This window comes from Arachis hypogaea, chromosome 10, assembly GCF_003086295.3.
Source record: "Arachis hypogaea cultivar Tifrunner chromosome 10, arahy.Tifrunner.gnm2.J5K5, whole genome shotgun sequence".
In the NCBI taxonomy this organism is placed as follows: domain Eukaryota; kingdom Viridiplantae; phylum Streptophyta; class Magnoliopsida; order Fabales; family Fabaceae; genus Arachis; species Arachis hypogaea.
In genome coordinates, this window is record NC_092045.1 from 84,490,597 (window position 1) to 84,501,560 (window position 10,964).

General features: G+C 39.3%; 1 non-coding gene across 1 annotated transcript; it reads right to left on the reverse strand.

Annotated features, from left to right (window-relative positions):
* Nucleotides 1-9,979: 9,979 nt before the first annotated feature.
* LOC112719531 (small nucleolar RNA R71) lies at nucleotides 9,980-10,087 on the reverse strand. The gene has a single exon (XR_003161829.1). It is a non-coding gene; the product is annotated as a small nucleolar RNA R71 (small nucleolar RNA).
* Nucleotides 10,088-10,964: the final 877 nt, after the last annotated feature.

Below are 10,964 nucleotides of genomic sequence, written 5' to 3' on the forward strand. Positions count from 1 at the left end.
AAGACCATTCTACAATGCATACCCAACTGATAGATTCGGTGGACTGCCTTGTAGCTACCAACAAGCCCCACCCTGTGCTCAGAGACCATCCTCTCGACATAACTTCGAACCACCACACTCACAAGCTTCTTTTCACCATTCACTACCACATGATCCTTATCCACCCCAACACCAATCCAATTACTCCCAAGAACCACCACTCCCCTATACACCATATCCATATCCATCAAGCCCAGAATCACAGGTTCGCCTCGAAGAATCAGTAAAACAATTTAATGCAACCCTTCATCAACTGGAGCAAGCAATAAATCAATTATCTTCCAGACATTCAGCTCCTCAACAGACTCCCATGGCTTTATGTGGAGAATCCAATGAAGAACGCAGCACAAAGAAGACGCTAGAAGCTCCAGTGGACATCATAGAGCATAACTTTGTACTGGAACAAATAGAGGAAGTTGTCATGGTAGAAGAAGAAGAGTTGGTTGAAGATTTAGGAGATGCCGAACCGCCACCTGAATCCAGAGTTATGGAGAATTCCGTCAAGGATGTTACAATTGATGCTAAAGAGGATGTTGCGCAGCCTCCAATGCAGATATCTTATGAAGAACTGGACGGAATAACCCAAGAAGAAAGTTTCCTTGATGACGATGATCACGAGTCAAGTCCTCTTAGTAATGAACTTGCATCCGCAAGTGAATTCTTTGAGACAGAAGAATCTTCCCCAAGTGAATATGAAGATGATGCAGAGGTCGACTTTTCTCAACCTCCTAATTATGACTCAAGTGATGAGGAAGATATGGAAGACTTTGACCAGGACATGGCTGGAATGGAAAAGGTTTGCAAGGAAGTGGAGGAATTCACTGAAGACCACAAGGGAATAGAGCTTGCAGAACCACTGAAAACACCTATCCCGAGGCCACTACCACCCAATACAAGCTTCAAGTGGGTACAATCCTTAACCCTTAGCTTTATTTTTCCACTTGAATATGGTTTGCTTGAAACAGATGGCCAGCTTAGAGCTCTCTGCGGCTTTAAGAGTAAGAGAGAAATGGCTCGTACTCAGAGCTGGTGCACAAGGTTCAATAAGGTTCCACGCTTCAACTCGAAGTGCACGGATTGGTATCATGCTCAATTGAATGGATCACGAAGAAAGTTCGGTCACCGTGGTGAGAATCTACTTTTTAAACCGCCTGGATGGAAACATGTAGATCAAGACGGAGGCGGATTTAAAAGCAAAGCTTGGGATCATGGATTATATGCTGACATTCGTCACCCCGGGAGCCTGAGAATCTATTTGAAGCTCCTCAGAAGCTTTACATGCCTAGTTTGGGACCCCGGAGGCTATTGGCATTCCAATCATTGGTGGAGATTTTTGGATGAATTTAAACATAAGCCGCCATAACAAGAAGCTCATCCAATGTCCAACTTAAAAACTTTAACCAAAAGTGCTAGGTGGGAGACAACCCACCATGGTATGGTCGTTTCTTTTTCAGTTTTATTTCGTGTTATTTATTTTTATTTCCTTTTTAATTGAACCTGAATATTATTCATTCGCATTGCATACTGCATAATTGCATAATTGCATGAAAAAAAAACGGGAAAACATGCAAGCGACGCGGCAGCATCGCTGACGCGTCCGCGTCACTAGTGCGTTGGGTAGAAAAGAATTGAACAGAGAGTCACGCGAGAGCGTGGCTGGAGGCGCGTCTTTAGCATAATTTGACCCCATGCGACCGCGTCGCTCACGCGACCACGTCATGTGGGAACTTTGGCCTCCCACGCGACCGCGTCACCCACGCGGCCGCGTGCCATGAAAATCGACGTGAAAAGGGTGCATAGCCGAAAGTTATGCCGGACTGGTGCTGGACTGGTGCTGAAAGCACAACCTTACCACGCGGACGCATGGCTCACGCATATGCGTCATATCCCCATATTGGCCACTCACGCGATCACGACGACCACACGATTGCGTCACCCAAAATTTGGCAAAATAAGATTCTGAACAGAGAGTTGTGCGAGCGCGAGGCTGCCCTCGTGCCAGTAGCATAAAACGTGTCACGCGACCGCGTGATTGACGCGTCCGCGTCGCTTGCGCCGCACAGCTTATCCTAATTTGCCAAATATCTTATCTTTTCTTCCCCAATCCTAATTTTTCCCTCCCTCCTTTCTTACTCACTTCTTTCCCTTCTCATTCTTCTTATCTTTCATTTTATTTATTAGCATATTTCATTCATTGCATTGTAATTTAGTGCATATTTTTCTTTTCTTTTCTAAATTTATTATTTTTCCTTTGGTGTTGATTTTCTTATTTAATTGTTGCATCTTTTCTGGTATAATTTTTAGTGACTTGTTTTACAATGTTGGGTGATGCTATTTTTCTGTCAATGTCAATCTTTTTATGATACCTGTATTCCTTTTGCATTGACATGAACTTACATTGTCTTTCATTACACACTCTCTTCCCCATTGTTGTACATTTTGTACCACTGGCATGCCATAGCTTCTATTATTTTCTCACGTACATGTTGAAGCTTCCATGTAAATGAGACCCTTATCATTTGGCATTAACCCATCCATACTTCATTATTTTCTTATCTTTATTTCTGGGTTACTTTTCTTCCCTTTTTCTTTCAGGATGGCCACCCGGAGGGGAACCGGAAGATGTTTACATGGGGAGACAAGACAAGTCCATCTGCACAATCTTTGGAGAGAAGCATCAGTTGGAACAACCCGTCCACCTGCACATCTTAGCATGCACCGAGGACGGTACAATCTTTAAGTGTGGGAGGTCGATACCGATCTCCACGGGTTAGTTAGTCCCTTCTCAACACCAATTTTTGTTTTTCATTGTTGCATTTGCATGTTTCATTGCATGTTTGTTTTTTTTTTTTTTTTGCATATTTTACCACTTGGTTAAAGTAATATTTTCTTTTTCAAGAAATTTTTATAGTATTTCACTAATTTGAATAAAACTTTTTGAAAAACTTGTTTGAAGAAATCTTATTTTGGAACATGGTTTAGAGCTCGAACACACAAAATCAGTGAGATTTTCAGCCTCTTTGATTGGTTGTATTTTATCAAACAATATTTTATTTTTGGTGTGTGTTTTTCTCTCTAAAATTGTGGTCTTTGTCTTGATTAATTCTATATTTCCATTGTTTGATGTATGCATGCACTGATATGATTGAGGCCCTTGTTTCACTAAGCTTACATACCCATATGGCCTTATCCTTTCATTATCCTTTGCAAACCAATTTGAGCCTAATATACCCGTTTGTTCTTTACTTTAGCTCATTACTAACTCTAAGCGGAAAACAATAATGTCCTTAATTTGAATCCTTGGTTAGCTTAGACTAGTAAAAGTGCTCATGATTTAAGTATGGGGAAGTTGGGGTTGAAAATATTTGGTTTGAATAATTGGGTGTTGTATATTTTAGTGAAAATGTGCAAAATAATAGTTGAGCACATATTATTGCATTCAATACTTTAATCATATGCATTGAGAAAAATAAAAAGAAAAATAAAAAAAAGTGAAAAAGAAAAAGAAAATAGCAATTAATAAAAGGGGACAAAATGCCCCAAAATAAATAGTGAAATCAATGCATATGAGCTGTACTCAAAACTTGGAATGCATAACTATGTAGTAAACACAGTTAATGGGAAGTTAGATTTTGTATTTTAATTAAATGAATTGTCTTAAGTTAGGTGGAAAGTTTATGTTAATTAAGGATTCAGATTTTAGTCCACTTGGCCAAATACAATCCTACCTTGACCCTAACCCCATTACAACCCTTAAAAGACCTCTTGATTTGTGTATTAGTGCATTAAATTTTTGTTGATTGTTAGATGAAGAGCAAGCTATAGAAAGCAAGATTAGTAGAGAATTGAGAGAATTGACCCTAGACACTTGAGAGTTAGAGTGATATACACTACCAGTAAGGGTTCAGCGCTCAATTCTATGTTCCCTACTTTCATGAGCTATCTTCTTCTTGCAAGTTATTCATATTGTATTTTGTGATTTGAATTACTGAAATCCAGTTCGTATTTGTTCTTGAAAGATTTATTTACTTTTTCACCAAGTAGGTAGAATCATCTTTGCATGTAGTTGCATTCACATTCATAGGTTGCATTGCATAAGTTTTGCCTATCCCTACTCATTTATTTGGTCTCCTTGAGTTTACCATGAGGACATGCAAATGTTTAAGTGTGGGGAGGTAAATAAACCACTATTTTATGGTTTACAATGTGTTTAATTGTGTGGTTTTATCATGGTCTTTACCCACTTATTCATATAATTAGCATGCATTTATATTTCCTTCCGAAAATATTACATGATTGAAAACATGCTTCTTTGGTTTTAATTTAGCTAATCTTAATCCTCTCTTATTACCATTCGATGCCTTGATCTGTGTGTTAAGTGTTTCAGGCTTTATAGGGCATGAATGAGTGAGAGATTGGGAAGGAAACTTGCAAAAATGGAAGGAACACAAGAAATTGAGGAGTATGCGTCAGCGACGCAACCGCGCAGATCCTTTCGCAGTGACGCGGCCGCATGAGTGATGCGGACGCGCGGATTGGGAAAGCAGAAGTGACGCGGAGGCATGGACGACGCGCCCACATGGAAAAGAAAAACGCCGAATAACGCATCCGCGTGAATGACGCGTCCGCGTGACGTGCGCGATCTGCAGAATTACAAAAGTCGCTGGCAGAGATTCTGGGCCGGATTTCAACCCAGTTTTCGGCCCAGAAACACAGATTAAAGTCAGGAACATGCAGAGACTCAACATGCTATTCATAATTCACTTTTCATAGTTTTAGATGTAGTTTTTAGAGAGTGAGATTCTCTCCTCTCTCTTAGGATTTTAGGATTAGGATTGTTAGAAATTAGGAATATTACTTCTTCATCACAGGTTCAAGGTTCTTTAATTTATGTTTCGTTTCTACTTTTAGATACTCTAATACTTTTATCTGTTAACTACGTATGTTGCCCATTTGATTCATAAATCTTTCCATGTTGGATTTAATTTTATATTTAATTACAATTGAGGTATTTTCAGATCTATGATTTTCATTTAACTTTTTATATTATTGGCTTTAATTGATTAACTGGAAGCTCTTGAGTTACCAACTATTCATGATTGATTGTTATATCGGCTAATTAACTGGAATTCCAATAACTCTAGTCTTCCCTTAGGATTTGGCTAGGACTTGGAAAATCTAACCAATTGGTTCACTGGACTTTCCCTTGCTTACGCAAAGGTTAACTACGTGTGATTAACTTCCATTCTTATAGGAGTAACTAGGATAGGACTTCCAAAATTTCATATCTTGCCAAGAGTTTATTTTATAGTTATTTATTTATTTTAATTGTCATTTGAATTACTTGTCATACTTCTTCCTTATTTCCAAAACCCCCAATTTTACCTTTTTCATAGCCAATAATAAGAACATACCTCCCTGCAATTCCTTGAGAAGACGATCTGAGGTTTGAATACTCGATTATCAATTTCAAAACGGTTTGTTACTTGTGACAACCAAACGTTTGTAAGAAAGGTTGATTGCTTGGTTTAGTGACTATACTTACAACGAGAGTTTACTATAACTTCTAAACCATCAATCTTCAGTTCTTCAGTGATCCACCAACATACAGCTTGCCATAAAAGGGAGCATGCATGATTGGTTGAAGACAATAGGAAAGCAGAGGTTCAGAAGCAACAAAGCATCTCCAAACGCTTATCTGAAATTTCCACCAATGAATTACATAAGTATCTTTATTTTATTTTATGTTTTATTTATCTTTTAATTATCAAAACCTCATAACCATTTGAATCCGCCTGACTAAGATTTACAGGATGACCATAGCTTGCTTCAAGCCAACAATCTCTGTGGGATCAACCCTTACTCGTGTAAGGTTTTATTACTTGGACGACCCAGTGCACTTGCTGGTTAGTTGTGCGGAGTTGCAAAAGTGTGATTGCAATTCTGTGCACTGATGAGCGGATAATTTGTACGCTTTTTGGCATTGTTTTTAGTATGTTTTTAGTATGATCTAGTTAGTTTTTAGTATATTTTTATTAGTTTTTAGTTAAAATTCACTTTTCTGGACTTTACTATGAGTTTGTGTGTTTTTCTGTGATTTCAGGTATTTTCTGGCTGAAATTGAGGGACCTAAGCAAAAATCTGATTCAGAGACTAAAAAGGACTGCAGATGCTGTTGGATTCTGACCTCCCTGCACTCGAAGTGGATTTTCTGGAGCTATAGAAGCCCAATTGGCGCGCTCTCAACGGCGTTGGAAAGTAGACATCCTGGGCTTTCCAGCAATATATGATAGTTCATACTTTGCCCAAGATTTGATGGCCCAAACCGGCGTTCAAAGTCACCCTCAGAAATCCCAGCGTTAAACGCTGGAACTGGCACCAAAATGGGAGTTAAACGCCCAAACTGGCACTAAAGCTGGCGTTTAACTCCAGAAAGAGTCTCTACACGAAAAAAGCTTCATTGCTCAGCCCAAGCACACACCAAGTGGGCCCGGAAGTGGATTTTTATGTCTTTTACTCATCTCTGTACACCTTAGGCTACTAGTTCTCTATATATAGGACCTTTTACTATTGTATTTTCATCTTTGGACATCTAGTTCTTAGATCATATCTTGGTTCTTCTGGCTCCCTCTCTGGGGCCGAAACCAATGATCACTTTTGTTCTTATGTATTTTCAACGGTGGAGTTTCTACACACCATAGATTAAGGTGTGGAGCTCTGCTGTACCTTGAGTTTTAATACAATTACTATTGTTCTTCCATTCAATTCCGCTTGTTCTTATTCTAAGATATCACTTGTTCTTCAACTTGATGAATGTGATGATCCGTGACACTCATCATCATTCTCACTTATGAACGTGTGACTGACAACCACCTCCGTTCTACCTTCGATTGAGTGAATATCTCTTGGATTCCTGATTGCACGATGCATGGTTGATCGCCTGACAACCGAGTGCTCGTCTGACAAATGAGCCAGCCATTCTGTGAGATCAGAGTCTTTGTGGTATAGGCGAGAACTGATGGCGGCATTCAAGAGAATCCGGAAGGTCTAACCTTGTCTGTGGTATTCTGAGTAGGATTCAATGATTGAATGAATGTGACGTGCTTCAAACTCCTAGCAGGCGGGGCGTTAGTGACAGACGCAAAAGAATCGATGGATTCTATTCCGGCCTGACCGAGAATCGACAGATGATTACCCATGCTGTGACAGAGCATAGGCAACGTTTTCACTGAGAGGATGGGAGGTAGCCATTGACAACGGTGAAACCCTACATAAGCTTGCCATGGAAAGGGGTAAGAAGGATTGGATGAAGACAGTAGGAAAGCAGAGAGACGGAAGGGAAGGCATCTTCATGCGCTTATCTGAAGTTCCTACCAATGAATTACATAAGTATCTCTATCTTTACCTTTGTGTTATTTTCGTTCATCACCATATCCATATGAGTTTGCCTGACTAAGATTTACAAGATGACCATAGCTTGCTTCATACTAACAATCTCCGTGGGATCGACCCTTACTCACGTAAGGTTTATTACTTGGACGACCCAGTGCACTTGCTGGTTAGTTGTGCGAAGTTGTGTAATGCCATGGTATTGAGCTACCAAGTCTTTGGGGTTCATGACCGGGGATTATGAGAGTTGTGAAAAGTATTGTTCACAATTTCGCGCACCAAGTTTTTGGCGCCGTTGCCGGGGATTGTTCAAGTTTTGAGCAAGCTTTTGGTCCGGTAACATCAGTGCCAAGATCCGGCAACAGCACCAAGTTTTTGGCGCCGTTGCCAGGGATTGTTCAGTTTGGACAACTGACGGTTCATCTTGTTGCTTAGATTAGGTATTTATTTTTTTCGAAATTCTTGAAGATGAATTCTAGAGTTTCATGATGATTTGTTGAAGTCTGGCTGGCTGAGAAGCCATGTCTAATCTCATTGGACCGAGGTTTCAACTTATCATCACAAGAGCTTGTTGATCTTTATCAATCTTGCTTTTGGAGCAGTGATCTGCTAAGGCTTGGCTGGCCTTTGGCCATGTCTAGTGTTTTGGACCGAAGCTTTCTTTGAGAGCTTGGCTGGCTGTGAAGCCATGTCTAATTCCTGGACCGGAGTCTTAGACTAGCATTGCACTGATTCCTGGAATTCTCATTAAGAATTTTGATACTTTTTTCCACTTAATTTTCGAAAAACACAAAAAAAAAATCATAAAATCCAAAAAGATTGTATGTTTCTTGTCTGAGTCTAGTGTTTCATTCTAAGTTTGGTGTCAATTGCATGCATTCATTCATGTGTCTTAAGGATTTTCAAGTAATTCTTGATAATTTTCGTGCTCTGATCTTTGAATTCAATTGACTTGAGTGTTTTGTGTGTCTCATATGCATTTTCATTCTGTTAGTGTCTCATATACAAACTGCTAAGTTTGGTGTCTTGCATGCATTGTTATTTGATTCTTGTTGCATTTTGATTTGTTCTTATTATTAAAAATCCAAAAATATTTTTAATTTGTGTCTTCTCAAGTCAATGATACAGAGAATTGAAGATTCAGAACATACAGCAGAGGAATTATACAGAAAAAGCCGGGCGTTCAAAACGCCCAGTGAAGAAGGACAGACTGGCGTTTAAACGCCAGCCAGGGTACCTGGTTGGGCGTTTAACGCCCAAAAAGATATAGTTTTGGGCGTTAAACGCCAGAATGTGCACCATTCTGGGCGTTTAACGCCAGGATGGCACAAGGGGGAAGATTCTGTTTTTCAATGCAATTTTTTTTCAGTTTTCAAAGTTTTTCAAAATCAAATCTTTTTCAAATCATATATTTTCAATCAAATCTCTTTCAAATTCAATTTCTTTCTATTTTCAAAAATACTTACTATCAATTAATGATTTGATTCAACATTTCAAGTATGTTGCCTTTTCTGTTGAGAAAGGTTTAATGTTCGAATCATATCTTTTCTTGTTAGTCAAGTTTTTAATTTTTTTTTCAAAATCAAATCTTTTTAAAATGTTTTTCAAATCATATCTTCTCAATCACATCTTTTTAAAACTAATCATATTTTCTTAACCACATCTTTTTCAAAATAATTTTCAATCAAATCTCCTTGATTTCTAATTTCAAAATCTTTTTCAAAAATCATTTTAATTCTTTCCCACTTTCATTTTCGAAAATTAAGTAATGTTTTTCAAAAATGTTTTCAAAATTTTTACTTAATTTTCGAAAATCACTTCCCTTCTTCTCACATCCTTCTATTTATGGACTAACACTATTCCTTAATGCAAAATTCGAACTCCATCTCCTGTGATAGGTTCGAATTTTCTACTTCTGTCTTCTACTCTTCTTTCTTTTCCTCTGACACTTCAAGGAATCTCTATACTGTGACATAGAGGATTCCACATTTCTTGTTCTCTTCTCTCTCATATGAGCAGGAGCAAAGACAAAGGCATTCTTGTTGAGGCTGATCCTGAACCTGAAAGGACCTTGAAGAGAAAGCTGAGAGAAGCCAAAGCACAACTCTCTTTAGAGGACCTGACCGAATTCTTCAAAGGAGAAGAACACATGGCAGCTGAAAACAACAATGCCAACAATGCAAGGAAGGTGCTGGGTGACTTTACTGCACCTACTCCCGATTTCTATGGGAGAAGCATCTCTATCCCTGCCATTGGAGCAAACAACTTTGAGCTTAAGCCTCAATTAGTTTCTCTAATGCAACAGAATTGCAAGTTCCATGGACTTCCACTGGAAGATCCTCATCAGTTTTTGGCTGAGTTCTTGCAAATCTGTGACACTGTCAAGACTAATGGGGTTGACCCTGAGGTCTACAGACTTATGCTATTCCCTTTTGCTGTAAGAGACAGAGCTAGGACATGGTTGGACTCACAACCTAAAGAAAGCCTGGACTCTTGGGAAAAGCTAGTCAATGCCTTCTTGGCAAAGTTCTTTCCACCTCAAAAATTGAGTAAGCTTAGAGTGGAAGTCCAAACTTTCAGACAGAAGGAAGGAGAATCCCTCTATGAAGCTTGGGAAAGATACAAACAATTAATCAGAAAATGTCCCTCTGACATGCTTTCTGAATGGAGCATCATAGGTATTTTCTATGATGGTCTCTCTGAACTGTCCAAGATGTCTCTGGATAGCCCTGCAGGAGGATCTCTTCATCTGAAGAAGACGTCTACTGAAGCTCAAGAACTGATTGAAATGGTTGCAAATAACCAATTCATGTACACTTCTGAAAGAAATCCTGTGAACAATGGGACTAGTCAGAAGAAAGGAGTTCTTGAGATTGACACTCTGAATGCCATATTGGCTCAGAATAAAATATTGACTTAACAAGTCAATATGATTTCTCAAAGTCTGTCTGGAATGCAAAATGCACCAAGCAGTACTAAGGAGGCTTCATCTGAGGAAGAAGCCTATGATCCTGAGAACCCTTCAATGGAAGAGGTGAATTACATGGGAGAACCCTATGGAAACACCTATAATCCTTCATGGAGAAATCATCCAAATTTTTCATGGAAGGATCAACAGAGACCTCAACAAGGTTTCAATAATAATAATGGTGGAAGAAACAGGTTTAGCGATAGCAAACCTTTTCCATCATCCTCTCAGCAACAGACAGAGAGTTCTAAGCAGAATATCTCTGACTTAGCAACCGTGGTCTCTGATCTAATCAAAACCACACAAAGTTTCATGACTGAAACAAGGTCCTCCATCAGAAACTTGGAAGGACACGTGGGTCAGCTGAGCAAGAAGATTACTGAACTCCCTCCTAGTACTCTCCCAAGCAATACAGAAGAAAATCCAAAAGGAGAGTGCAAGGCCATCAAGATGGCCAAATTTTGGGAAGGAGAAGAGGCAGTGAACGCCACTGAGGAAGACCTCACTGGACGTCCACTGACCTCCAATGAGTTCCCCAATGAGGAACCATGGAAATCTGAGGCTCAAA